At 41.0% G+C, this 15,125-nt stretch overlaps 1 long non-coding RNA gene across 1 annotated transcript in view; it reads right to left on the bottom strand.

The window, feature by feature from the left end:
• LOC125689726 (uncharacterized) overlaps positions 1–14,538 on the bottom strand; it is a 74,310-nt gene extending 59,772 nt beyond the window's left edge. Inside the window, exons 1-2 of the long non-coding RNA XR_007375402.1 lie at positions 14,316–14,538; positions 13,489–13,711 (exon numbers count right to left, since the gene is read on the bottom strand). This is a non-coding gene — a long non-coding RNA (uncharacterized LOC125689726). The remainder of the gene's footprint in view (positions 1–13,488; positions 13,712–14,315) is intronic.
• Positions 14,539–15,125: the final 587 nt, after the last annotated feature.

The raw sequence follows: 15,125 nt of genomic DNA, 5'->3' as shown, positions 1-15,125 counted from the left end.
AGGTTATCCGCAGAAGTGCTCAAATAAAGGAGGTAAGGTCACCCCATCCTCAACCACTGCATGCATACACGCAGAAAACAGCCAGGCCTGCATCACCTACCCTATAGTACCTTGCTGCCACTTGATATGAAGTCTTCTCCACTCTTCTCAATCTGGCCACTCCACAAGCCAGCTCCTAACAAAATACGGCTACTGCTATCAGCTCCATCTTAGTAATTAGTGCAGCTGGGTGGCTAAGATTTATGCTTAATGCTTTTCCTAAATCTTTCTCCCACTTTTCTCATCCATTTATGTTTCTGGGGATTTAGACTGCAAAGCCAAATTTCTTGAGCAGCAGTGTCCTCTGCTGGTAAGAATCGGACTCAATTTATAACACTGACTGAATTACATCTTCCATGACTGCAGGGACATGATCATGGATAAGTCGTTAAATTGTTTTAAAGGGAAGTCAAAAATAGAAGACAAATCAATCAACATTGTGATGAAGTCCTATTTGGATACCCTCAGTTTCCCCTAGATGAGGACAGAGGTCAGGGTATATTTGACACAAACTAGTGATGACAGAAAATAAGTTTGAATATGATTAAAGATCAGACTATATAACTGTATGCCTCAGAATGGGACAGCAACTTAGAAGTGAGATCCAGCTGTTCCCCTCAGCCTTACCACTAGTCCTCTGTATGTCCTCACGAAAATGATGTCTCCTCCACCTATTGAAACTTGGAAGCATCAGAAGAGTAAACGTGTGTCCGACTAGATCTTATCACAGGAAAAGAAAAAGAAAAAAAAAAATCAGAGGTTCAGGCTGATTCAATAGTTCCCATACACTTGCATACAGGAACCACTGAGTCGCAGCCTGAACCTCTGATTGATCACCTGAGGCAAGCAATGAGTCAGCCACGGGAGCAAGGTGAAGACAATTCACCTGTGTGACCAGAAGGTGTGGAGCCTGGCTGCATCTCTCTTAGACCCTATTTAAGGGCTGACTGAGCAATCTGGAGATTGCTCCTCTTGCAGTCTTTTTCCATCGGCCCAGGACACAGGTAAGCTTTTTCATTCATTTCTGATTATCCCTTTTCAACGTGATAATCTTTCCAGCTATATGCTCTCTAAAGACCAGCCTAACTTCTCTATATACCTGTTGATTAAACATCTATATACTCGTTGAATACACAGCAAGCAACTGGGGAACGCAAGATTCATTTACAGGAGTTAACATACGCTAAAGAGTCAATTTTCAGAGCATCCAGGTTCCAAGAGAGCCCCTTCTGATCTGGGTTATCCCCCAGAGCTCTAGTAACAACACAACTCCAATTAATCCTCAAGGAGCTGACAGTTAATTTGTTGGGCTCCACCGTGCCCCTAAATGCTGATTATGAGGAGCATGTGTTTCAGTAGCACTTCCCTAAACACCTGCTCAATTCTTAACATGAAGACCAGTGTGACCAAGTTCATATCTACCGTACTAGACTGCTTCTGGAAAGCGTCTGTTTCCATCCTTAGCAAACAGCTGATTGTTATCCCTTATACTCCTTTTATGCCTCAAAAGCGCAGTCACACCTATCATATATGAAACAAGCCTCTCACATCCTAATTGCCATCATAAGAGAAAATAAGCAGTGTTTTTTCATTCTAGTTAGTTACAGGATTCATCCGTAATCTTAACAGCACACCACACACTTTTGCCATTCACGGAGCTTAACAATTCTGTTGAAATCAGGAAAGATTAAAAAAGAAATCCAACATATTTAGAATGACTAAGACGACTTATGGGTTCAGGCTCACTTTGTCACATCCCTTGAAATTCTACACTAGTTTGCTCTTTCTTCCCAGCAATGCAAGCTGGTCTAAGAAAAAGCCATTACGTCTCCCAGTAAATTTTGTTTCCTTGATACCCTTGGAGTACTGCATTTACAGCACCACTACTGCAAAGGTTTTTCCAACTTTCTTCAGCAGCCAATGGAAGAAACCAGTGAAAGGAACCTCCAACACCTGCAAAATGACTACTTTGTTACTTAAGAAAACTGGGCTTAGGATAAGAGGATTGTGAATCAGTGCAGTGCTTCAGAATTGGAAGATTTTAAGCGTCACAATGACACTATCTTGGTGAGGAACAGAAAACCATGCTGTAAGTTTGATCTCCTTGTCTCATACAAAATAAAGTGAGCAAGTTTCATAGAAAACAAAAGCAGAGCTGTTTCTAATGATCCTTTACCTTTCTATTTATTTGCTTTAAGGGACTGCAAATATTTGTTATCCTCTCTCAGGACACACACACAAAAAAAGAGTTTTTTCAGTTTCTATATAAAGAAGTCATTTTGGACAGATCAAAACCATAAAGGCACAAAACTCCTGGATGACAGATGCCAGGATGTTAGTAACCATAAATGGTTTTCAAATATGGCCCCATCACCATCCCCCACAGTAGCCCTTTCAAGTGGGAATTACAAATTGCTTACTCGGAGAGGAAATTTCAAACAGGCCACTTATCAAAAAGTGCCAAATAAACCTGTCATTGGGATAGAAGTTACAAACCATTCCTAAACTCTGCAGACATTTCCTGAGCCTGTGAACTCTGATCTTGGCTTCTAATAAACATGACATCAGTTCCCCAGTACTGCAGACACAAGACACATGACCCACCACTATGTTATCGCTTCCTCTGCAGTTTCTTCTAGGATCTGTTCTAAAACACAACATCAATGGAAGACTTTCCACTTATTTCAAAATTGGTTTTGGATCAGGTCCTTAAAAGGGAGGACAGAACAAGCACAGCATGGTATCAGTATGTGAGGTACAAATATTATTGCAAGTATCCACTTAAAAGCAATACTGATTCTGAGTCATTTGAGTTTTCCAGGTACTGAATTAGTAAGTGGGTTAAGATAAGACTTCTGTCGCTATCTAAGATTTATTAACTGTTAACTCCTCATCCTAGAAATGTAACTGAGCCCTTAAAAACTCTGACTAAGTGTTTATATACTAGATGGCTACCAAGCAGCTTCTCAAAACACGTTAAGAATCATTTTGATATGCCAAAAGATTTCGAGCACTGGAATGACAGTCACCTTACTTTCCAGAAAAATAAGAGGGGAGCTAAAGCACCACAGTGTACTCTATCCATGTAGGTACCTCCTTTGCATCTATGGCAGGGGAGTAGGGAGGTCGCTTTTTCATGTTGGGGGTTTTGTTTTTTTTATTATTAAAGTTGAAAAAACAGTTCATAAAAGTTCCTCTTCATCTCTGGACTGGAAACTTGCCTAAGACCCTTACCTCACACACCAAGCAAAATGGGCCACCAGCTCAATAAGCTAAGGTGTCAGTCTGCATAGAACTAGAGCTCTTGGGAATGTAACAATATATATATGGATAGAACAAAGTAAGACATTCATAAAGACTACTGAACACTGACTTAGAAATGGAGCCTCTACTCCTGCCTAAAGATCAGAAGCTTCCCTTATGCTTGGATATTCCTAAAACAACTCTAGATCAAATACAGGTCATAGCTGACAAGCTGCTACATGCAGTGAGTAGAAATTCTCATTGAAAAGCTTCAGGATTAACATGTGAGTTTTGCTGCAGAGAACATCCACAACCTACAAAGAATCCACATCAAGTTAAAATGGACAAATACAGAAAGCTCTCCAGAGTCCTGAGAGCATCAGCCATTTCTGCATTTTCCTCTTCCATCCTCATCCAGTCTCTAAAACAAGGAAAACCCAATTGATCACAAACATCTCTAGCTAAGCTTATAGTAGTTTTGTGCAAATAGTATTTCAGCATTAAGCTGCTAAGCCATCGCCAAGTCATGGCAGCCTTGATACACAGCTGCTGGCTACGTCACAAACATTTCATTCTCCTCTTAGGTAGGATACCAGCTGTCTTTCACTGGAACGTTAAGAGGAGGTCACAGTGCAACAGATACACAAGGAAACATATGCATGCGCTGCTACCACAGGATCAAGCAGGTCCACAACAAACTGCAAAGCCCTACTGCAGGAAAAAAGAAGCTTGTACTGGCTTCTGAAATGGACAACAAATATTTCTGTTCCAGGTCTATGGATGTCACTCCAAGGATCTTCACTATGAATGGAAAAGAAACCCAAGATTCCTGGCCTGTTTCTGTACACTAACAATCAAAGGGAATTATCCAGTTTATATTACCTGAGGATTTAGCCTTCTAGATTCAAAGATGTAGAAATACTTGGATGTGCTCAGAAATATCAAGGATAGGCTATTTTATACCAAATCAACAAAGCTGCAGCACTGCAGCAAAAATGCAAGGAGAAACCAATGAAACCAAATTGCCAGGGAGTAGACTAGATGGGGCAGAAGTATACTGGAGACAAGGGTTAGTCAGAACAGCCAGGCAAAGCCATGCTCTTGCTAAGGGAGCCAAGTGATCTGTAACAACCAGGAAAAGTTCAATGCTTTGGTTTTAATGACTCATGGAGCAGTGCAGCACCTCCTACCAACATGCTGCAGCATTCATACCCCGAAGGAAGTGTGTCAGCTACTGAGTCATGCAGCTCTGAAGGACTGGCTCCTGCCAACCTAAATATAAACTATGCCCTGCCCTGTTCAGTCCTGACATTGCTGTAGCCCAAGGTTAAGCTCATCTCCCAAGAGCTTTCTAAAATAAAAACCTTTCTGGTTATAAACGAAACGCGATTTCCAAACCCGGGCTACAGGGACCACGTTTGAAAGCCCAGCAACTTTCCTGCACACACATTCAATCTTCTGACATCAAGAGCCAGCAACAACCTGCTGAAGGGACTAAAAGCAAAGCTGATTGGCCACTTCGGAGCAAGCTTTAATATACAAATGATACTTGTGTTGTTACACTACTGATCTATGTTTGCAAATCACTGGCGGTAATTTAGACCAGCCCATAGAAAGGAAGAGCTATAAAGCCAGTTATATTGTTATGCAATAGAAAGCACAGCTGCACTGAACACCAATCCACAAAAAGAGGAGCAAACAAAAGCCATGAAGTTCCATGCAGGCAAAGCTAATACATTTCAACTAACAAAAGGTGACTTCTAATTAACTTGTTCACATTGAGTGCAGACATAATTAAATTACAGAAACCACCACATTAGCGTAATCAGTTTAGAAGAACCCACAAACAGAGACAAAGAAAAAAAAAACACTTCATTCAAATTGCTTTCATTCTTTCTTTTTCACATGTGCTCATGCTTCTTTTTAAAGGAAAGAAGATCCTAACTCCAGTTCAGTTTAATCAAATCCTTGAAAGGCTACCACAACTTCTGACCCAATCTTCAGATATTTTCTCAGATCGCTGTTGTTACATTTATGCAATTACTCAGGAATCTCACCTTTCACTTCTGCCAGGTATGTCTCCTATCCATTTGGCTGTTCAGCTAGGCAATAAAGACTAACAATATGACCTGAATGCATAACGAGGGCTCAAAATGTCAAATAAGCAAGCAAACCAAATAACAAACTAGCTCTGCCTAGTTTTGTTACAGCCAGGATAATGGTGTGCAAGTTAATTTTCGGAAGGATGCAATTCATGATGTGAGATCTTCAGGGTTTTATAACAGGTGCTTTCCCAATCACTTGAAAAGTTAACGTATTTATTAAGATTAGCTTATCTTTATCAAATCAGGACAGATCTGCACAGCGTGAATTGCAGTGCCAGCCCAGTAAAAACTCATGGTTTGATTAGTGAATTTACAGCAAAGAGTTCCTATCAGGTCAAAGTATAACAGAACACTTTCCATGGGACAGTTCATATCGTTAAGTATTTGCTGAAAAGCTTCACAAAACTGACCCCAAATACCTTGATCAGACCCTTCAGAAAAATAAACTTTGTATCAAGAGGAGCTCATGCAAGGAAAAGTGCATCCACTGATGGTGTCCTCCTCAATGTCTACCCAGACACCAGCTACAGGTGCTCACAGCACCTCTAAGAGCAGCCAGAAAAGCTCTGCACACCCCTGCATGGATGGGTGACAGGACACAACAGGAAGGAGGTACTTTCCATTTACAGCAATAGAATTACTTTGGATTGCTAGACTAGCATTTGCAAGCTTGTAATAGCCCTTAATGAACTCCACACAACAGCACATATGACATAGATGCGACACCACCACATCCTTCCTGCACCCACATCTTTCAGCCCTCAAGTTCTCCTGCCATCTGTAATATGCAGCTGCACTGGTTCTTATTACCCTCACTGCATGGCCTTCTCCCAGCAACCAAAGGTCTGTCCTGGGGATAGGTTTTGCAGCAGCAGAAAGTTCTACATTTCAACTTCAGAGATAGTCTTTAAATAGATACTGGCCCACACAAATTTCACAGTCAAGTGGATTTTATACACGTACATACGTATGTAAAATGGAGCTACGACAAAAGCCATGCAGCTTCCACTATTTGCTTTTCTTTAAAGATAAGCAAACAAGTACGCAAAAATATTATTGTTTATAACCTACTTTCAATTAAATGTTTCTATGTCAGATCTTTTCTCCCTAATACAATTCCTTTTTTAAAAAAAGCTAAATAGAGTTCTGTAGGTTTCTGAAGAATAAGGTTCTTCTCCCCCATGCATGTTTTACTTCCTCAGCTCACGTTATTTCACAAACATGTACTAGCCAGTGTTTACCAAATCCCAAACGTCACGTCAAGTAGAAACATTCTGTGCTTGCTGAGCACAAAGCTGTAGTTATCTGGAAAGCATTATCATCATTTGTACTCCTCTGGTGGGGGGGAAGCAGACATACCATCATGGATTTCACTTCCAGCAGAGGGCAAGTGCAAGCAGGAAACCCGAACAGGATAAGCAAACTTTCTACAGAATCCAAAACTAGGAAGCATGCTATCTGCCTTAAGAATTAATCGCACACACATATACCTAAGGCTGTTTTACCCCATGCCTGTCCCACACTCCTTTAGCATCAAGTGGCATGGCACGTGCTGTCATCAGCGAACACGACCAAGGCAGCCATTTGATGTCCCCTTCGGATGCTGACCTCAGCTCTCTCCACGCTGCAGTTATGTTCCCCACCGCGGTGCCCCCTGTTACTAAGCCTGCAGTGGCATCTACTGGTCAGAGCCCAGCGAGGCAGGTGGTGCTTTCCTCAGCTTGAGAAGTTATTCTGTATGACAGAAGAGCATGAATTGTACAGGATTCTTTCACAGTTTTCCTTAATTATCCTTGCTGCCGTTAAGTTGCTTTGGAGATTTTTTTTAAAGTACAGATAAGCAACCAAGTGCGGTGTCACAATAATTCACATGAACATATTTTGATGCTTATCCAAAGTGACTTTAATTCCTAAAAGCCTCCATTAGAATAAAAAACAGTCACTGGCTTACCCTCAGTTCTTCCATCCTCCACAGAGGAGACAATTCCAAGCATATTCAGCCCTGAGTAGCAAATTTGGCAGAAATTTAAAATAAAATAAAATAAAAAAAACCTCATTGAAATCTTTAGTCATCAAGCAGTCAGGCCCTGCTCCCCCCAAGTAGGAGGTTTAACAGTTTGTTTCTGGCTTGTCAGAGCGCATGCATTTTTATATGGCCACAGAAATACAGACACCTAGCTTCTCCACCAACAAATTACTTTGACTCCTATACTAACCTTTCTGCTGGGAAGCATGGCTGTAGTATGACTCTCCACTGTTCTCCTTGCTTTCTACAAACCTCACTTCCCTAGACAAGGCACACACACAGTGCTGCACCACAACCAGTACTCACTTGATCCAATCACACTTTCTCACGTTGAGCACAGAATATTAGTGGAGATATGGCACCAACCTCCTACCAAAGAGCCCCCCCATATTTAAAATACGTACACCATATGAATGGTCCAACCCATACAACACAATATGGTAAGGCACGTATTTAGAAGAAAAGTTAATTTAGAGTTGAGCTCCAATCAGTGTGAAAAACCTTCCCGGACTTTCTACGAAAGGGGCAAAAAAAAGCCAGTTCAACAAACTGAGTCAAGTTCTGTAGATCTGCAAGATGGGGGAAGAGTCAGCACACAGCTGTTTTCCTGCTGACTGTTGCTGACAAGGAGAGAAACTCCACATGAATGTACCACCCCAACCAACCCACAGCTAGCGTGTATCCCACTAGCAGTACAATAGGGGTCAGTGCTGTTTAGCGTCCAGGTTAGCAGGGCAGCTGATCAACAGGGCCAATCATTTTCAGCACCTGAACTGGGACATTTGGACCTCCCTTAGCATTTACCTTTAACAAACTGCAATATTTGCATTTCTTCAGGTACTAAGAATGATCAGCACGAGAGAGAGAGGATGAGATTTGGCTACAGGTAATATGAAAAGCAGAACTCGGACTGGAATGAGTGATGAAATGAGATTGTGTACAAGCATGACTGGTGCACGTGTCCAAGAGAGCAGTTCACCATTACAGAGTTTCTTTTCAATCAGTACCCACTCTACCTGCAGAGAGAAACTGAACAAGGGCCAAGTTTTAAGAATGTGGTTACACACTGTACCATAGCTCTCTGTTTGGAAATTCAATTATCCAACACTCACTTGATCTTACAAAGAAATCAGTTTTCTTCTGTCACCTGGAATAAAAATAACAACTGGTCCAACCCCAAGCACAAGCACAGGCAAGAAAGTAAACTTTGGGTTAGGGCCAGAAAACAGAAGAGATGCAAGTAACCCAGCCATCATGACAATCTCTGCTTTAGTCATCTTCAAAGGTGATTCCTTTTGAAAGAAATACTGAAAGCAGCACTTTGAGGTTTGAAAACTTTGCCAGTTTTTAAGAGAGCCATACCCCCAGTGAGATATTTTCTTAATCAGTTTTTAAACAAGCAATACACTTCTTGCTCTCTAGTTTTAAACATGCTTCAATTATCTTTTCAAATTTTCTCTACTGTTCTTTAAGTCTAGCTTGCTCTCCCAGATGAAGCTCTGAGAAACATGAATTAACACAAGGGTAACAGTGAAATCAATGAGTTGGTAATTCAGACAGACTGGGAGGATGGGGTTACATATATTATACATATGTATCTTCCTCCTCAGGTGAATAAACCCATGGTATGAATTTCAAAGAGTTTTAACTCAAACATGTTTTCAAGGGTCAATCATAACCCTGCATGTTGCTCAGCCCTCTGGAAAATCCCAATGCTTATTTAGATGCCAGAATACAGAAAGGTAAATCTTAATTAAACCTCCTATTTTTAAAGTCCAGGTTTAGTGTTAAAAAAAAAGTTGCACATTTAGATGGGAAAACCAAGTAAAGCAACACGGTATTCACAATGCCTTCATCAGGAATTATTTGTCCAAGTTGCACAGCTCCCTTTCACGGAAGCACTATTCCATGCCAAGTAGTATGGCCCAGGGAGAAGTCTCATGACTTGAAATCCTCCAGTGATGGCCTGTGAGCCTAAGCCAGCCAAGTGAGCACATCTCTGTGGCCCCGAGAAGAGGCTGAGTTGGTACAGTTTTACTCTCTCCAGAGACTTGGCCAGGCAATAAACAGGAGCAGCTCACAGGACAGGAGCTCCTTGGCATTTTATCACGAGACTCTGGTGCCTGAGCCAGCAGTGCTCCCACAAGCATGACCTGAAGCCGAAGTTCTATGAGACCTCCCAGACTGCAGCCAGGAAACACACGTACAACCCTGCCTCTACCACCTGTGGCTCAGAAACCTGATTTACAGCTGAACCACTCCGCATCCTCCAGGCATTTTTTTCTTTGTACAAATGAAGCAAGGACAACTGAGGTCCCCCTGTTGCAGCTCCAGTCTCCTTGAGGCAAAAGACAGTCTTTACTCAATCTGGATAGACATATAAAGTTCAATTTCATTCTGATCTTGTAAGTACAGCTGTAATATTTAGTGTTTAGAAAGAATGAAGAATGACTCAAGGTAGTATTAATATGAACAATTTTAAAATAAAGGTCAAACAAAGGTAAGCCTATTTATCTTAAAAAGCTTCATCCAAACAGCCCCAATGCAGCTCCTGATAATATCTCAGAATGTCACTCCAACTGAGCAACAGTATCCTAAAGAAAACAGTTATAACAAGACTATGCAACCAAACAATTATCTTGAACCCAGCCTTTCATGTTTTAACTTTGGTAGGAGTAGTACCAACTCCTGTGCTTGCCTTCGGAACTGTTTCTTCACCTGCTCCTAGAGCTAAGAGTAGAACAGCAGACATGACACAGTACACTGACAACACAGTCCAGCAGCACACCACGGGATGATACAGCATGGTTTTGCTTACCCTAGGATCTCAAAATAATTTTTAGACATTAATGAACACTATAATCAAAAACTGCAGGATGGAAGGAAGTTATTTGTTTGGTAAGCCATAGTCTCCAAACCAGCACATGTAAACCAATCCCACGCACAGCTCTGTAGGATACAGCCCATTTTTACTGCAAATAGCTGTGTTACTGAATGGCCATTACAAACAAAAGGCCTTGAAGTATTAGTTTTGTATACAAGTACTAAAGACTGTAGCCTATCAGCTAAAGCTCTGAACTTGACATCAGCATTTTAGCTTTAGTTCTATTCTCTAAAAGCCATATAATTTAGTACAGACTTGTAGCTGTTAAAAGCTGATATGAAATCTACAAGAAACACAACACAGTTGGAATGCAGACTAAGTCCTCTGGCCAACATCTCGTACAATGCTCTATCCCATAACCTATAGTATCTATGTACACATAGTCAGGCACAGTAACTCTTAACTTTAACAACTCTACAGTAGTTCTCCAGACTCTAAGGGTGGAGGAGGAGGTATTTCTTTTCATTAACCATGCAGATAAGTATTTTAAAGGCAAAACTGTGAAAAATCAATCCACATTTACTAGGCACCATCTTTTCACAGCCCTGACTTCATTTTTGTGCCTACAAAAAAGGCAACACCAAGAATTTCTGGAAGCCTGACAACACCTAGCACATTTGAAAACCAGGCCATTTATAATTGGCAGGGGGTGCTGAGAGGCAAAGGAGTGTGAGGTAAAAGACTGAATGGTTGGCTTAAAGGATTAGCTCAATTTTAGTCACCAAAAAGTCCTACATGTGACTAAAGCTTTGTAAATCTTCACAGCTTCAGCTAAAAGCAGTATGACACAGGTCTGACTCATTAAATCAGCTGCCTGGGGAAAACATGCATTGTTATGGTCCACTTCAGACTTTGTCATCCTTGATTTGTTTTGCCTAACAACTGCCCCCACTCAGCCCTCACTGTTCCTTATATTCAAGGATATTCTAATAGCACTGTTCAATGACTCAGCTTTTGTGCTAGACATGCCAGTGCTCTATCACCATCTGCTTTTCAAGCATGAGACAGTCAGAGATAGAGTCAACTTTAAACCCATCAGAAACACCTGTGCCCAGAGGGTAGCAAGCTTGATTCATTATGGATCATGGCTGTCTGCTCTGCACCCTAGGAAACCCAAGTCACATCAACTTCAGGTCCCAGTTCAGATCTACAATAGAAGCTTGAACTCTTCTAAACAGAGAACAAGACAAGCAATTTATATATATATATATATATATATAATATTTTATATATATATATATATAAAATATATATATATATAATATATATATATATATATATAATATATATATATATATTTTTCCTCCTTTTTAAACTCACATAGCAAGCATTCATAGCAATCTTACGTTCAAGACTTCATGAAGACCAAAGGTGCCAGATACCTACAAGGCCATGTGTCAGTATTTTACAGAAGTCTTATGCAGCTTTTACCTCAAAGGCTACATTCAGCATTCATCTCCTGCCTTCCAAACTCAGGGAACTCTCCCATGACTTGAGAAAAGCTGAAGTGAGTAAGCATCTAAGAAGAAGTGAGGAAAATCCACACTTGCAATGAGTTGACAATTTCCCACACCCTGCCCCCTGTGGTTCTCCGGATCCACATTTGACTCAGCCTGACACAATTCTGTTGGGAAAGTTTGTTTACAGAGAGGAAGGAAGTATTTGATCCTGGCATTACTGCAGTCTAAACTTTTCTTGACCAAAGCAGGTGCAGTGAGCATGTCAATGAGAAAGAGATGCTATTTTCCCTTCACCTGCAAGTCATGCTTCTGCTATTCACGACTTTCTCCTGCCATGTATTCACTTGGTACTCGTCCACATACCTACCAGTAACAAACCGCAGCATTAGCTCTGATCACTCACTCACAGCACTGCACATTCATGCTAACATATTAACATCAACCTCAAACAGCTAACATAGCTTAGACTACATTACAATTATAGTCACAATGGGGAGAAGAAAAAAAACTGACCTTCTTACAGCTAACAGAAGCTCTGCCTTCGTTAGCTTCAATTGCACAAAGTCGCACTACTGAAGTTAATCACAGGTCACTAGCACAGACTGGAGAACAGGTCCCACACCAGCTGTATGCAAACAGTGCCACCACACACACAGCCTACTACACAAAGCTTCATGTAGTTACAGAGATTCACAAGAGGAACAACACAGAAAAATAACTGAGCTCCAAGTACTTTTGGAAGCATCAGGCAACATGCTAGCTCACTTACCTCCACAACAACCAATTCTTTCGTATCCTTAGGCACTTAAAGGGAGGATGCAATAATGATTTAAAGTACAGCTGGCTGGAAAGTAACATGAATTTGAAGACCACATGCATCCATGAACTGAAGTGGCCCAAACAGTGTTTGAAGCTTGATACTGAGCAAGTTTTCTTCCCAAAATTAAGATAAAAGCATGATGAATATACAGAGACCCACCAAGAGAAAAGGTTATTCCGTGCCTTGTGCTTGTTAAGGGGAACATAAACACAAGAAATAATGATTCCAGGAGACTAAAGAGCAAGTCTTATATGTCTGCTTGGTGGTAACTTAAAACATTGGCCTAATAAAAGTAAAAAGGATCTGTAAAAAGTGCACCAAAAGAAATACATTTAGAAAACCTATAACACACATTTTTCTGTTTTTCTCACATTACCTTCCCATGCTTTCAAAATACACATTTATCCACTAAGAGACTCTACTACAGACATTAATAGATCCTAAAGGAAGAGAGTTCAAACTTGGAACTAAATGAGCTGACTCTAAATCAACAGGTGAAGATACAGGTACTGCCTCTAGTAAGCCCCATTATTGACTGCTGGGGATTTTAGCATGTAAACTGATAAAGAAGGTAGAGGATGCAAACTGAGGCTTCCTATGATTTTCTACAAGAACTACAGTAGAGAACAGCTGTTGCTCAATTACAGTCTTCCCCATTCGCTATTCTGAAAGGACAAGTCACACTTCTCCAAAACTGATTTCCTCAGCCTCCTGTGAGATAGCTGAAAATGAGCACTCTGCCCCCAAAACATACTTTAACTCTGCAACTTTTCAGAAGTAAAGGATCACTGCCTTTTGTAGTGCAGGTATTGTTCAATGCTGACTGAAAAGAAAAAAAAAAGAAAAAAAAAAACAACTTTTTTCCTGATACCTACATCTTGTGAAAGTTCATATTAGACTCAAGAACTTACCCAGACTTGTCTTCTGGCTTTTTCCATATCTCTTCTTCATCCAGCTTCCCCAGTGTACAGTAAATGCATTTTCTTTTTAAACTGATCTGGTGGATGGGTTACAGAATTATCTCCAGCAACCTTACAGCAGTCCAGGAAGAACATGCCTCATAGCACCTTGCACAGCAGAACATTGATATCAGCCTCTACATTCGCTTCCCTCAGCTCAGTTATTCACAAAGAACTGAAAAACAAACAAACAAAATAAATAGCACTTGAACTTAGGAGACATCAAGACTCACACTGGCTTGGAGATTAAATTCAGTGTTCATTAATACTCTGGGCTTAGCAGTCACCATTGTTTACATCTCATTAATTATCAGCTGAGGTTTTTTTGTTTGTTTGCTTTGCCTTCTTTAATCAAGGGCTTGCAGTTTTACCCCCCAAGAGGAAAAACTTTGTGTTTTTTTTTTTTAAACAATACAACATGTTTCTTCCAAGCCAAGCAGTCACAACCCAGCACCTTACAAGCTTCTTTAGATCTCTGCATCTTATCTCTTTGTAGTCACCATTGGTGACACCACACCTTGAATGTCGCATTCAGGGCTGAGCCCCTCATTACAGAGGCTGAGGCCCTAGAGCAAGTCCCAGAGAAGGGCAATGAAGCTACAAAGGATCTGCAGCACAAGTCTTATGGGGAGCAACCACCAAGGGAACCAGGATGGTTCAGTCTAACTACTGAAAATAACTTAGCCCTGAGTTTCAAATCTCTCAAAGGCATTTTCTGTGAAAAGTTATTTGCTCAACTGTATACATATCCATACTCAAAAAACAAATAGATAACTTACCCAACTGCACTGGGAAGATCTAACAGCCAGCCAACTGCTGAATTAAGCCACTCCCAAGAAGCAACAGGAGTGCAAGGAAGAAGAAAGCAAAGTAGCCCCTTCAGTGCCACAATCACCTAAGGCACCACCACCAGTGTCACTCACACAGAGACTGAAAACCTAAATCCAAGCTCAACAGCTGCTACTGGGTTCATAAGCAGGAGCCAGGAGGGCTCAGGTGAGGCTGGTCAGGGCAATTAAAGGTCCATCAGTGCTTCCAAGTGACTGAGTCTAGAAAGGCATTTGTTTTCAAGTTTTTGAGTTAAAGGATGTTTGATGTTTACATGTTTCTGGTGTGCCTGCAATCTAAAAAGATCAGTGTTGCCTGAGCAGTTCAGTGGCTGAATCTATGGCAGCAATAAAGGGACCAAAGGTCGTGTGATTTTATCTGTGGTTCAGTTACTTCACATCTGCTTTTTCTAATGAGAGTAACTGTTTGCTCCCAATGAAGTTTCAGAGATGCACCCCTTCTACCTCTCCAGCCTCTGGGGACTCATTTTCCAGGATAAGAGTTCAATAAGAAAGAACGTTTTCGTTGATTTTCTCTGTTTTCTTTCCTCTGTCGATTTTTCTTCCTTGTTCTGTTGTACCCAGTCACTACACACGCTACGCAGGTCAAAAGTTTGTGGGGAGAAAGGTTTTCTGTGGGAATTTGCCTTTTAGAGAAGCACTTATCCTCTTCCAGTCAACCAAACTCACTTTGCTCATCATAATGCATCCCTACACTGCAAACGCGTTTCTACTCTCTGGCATTTTACCCTCAGAACTGAA

This window comes from Lagopus muta, chromosome 2 (genome assembly GCF_023343835.1).
Source record: "Lagopus muta isolate bLagMut1 chromosome 2, bLagMut1 primary, whole genome shotgun sequence".
Lineage (NCBI taxonomy): Eukaryota > Metazoa > Chordata > Aves > Galliformes > Phasianidae > Lagopus > Lagopus muta.
The sequence above is the reverse complement of the archived record's forward strand: the minus strand, read 5'-3'. Positions and strand labels throughout refer to the sequence as shown.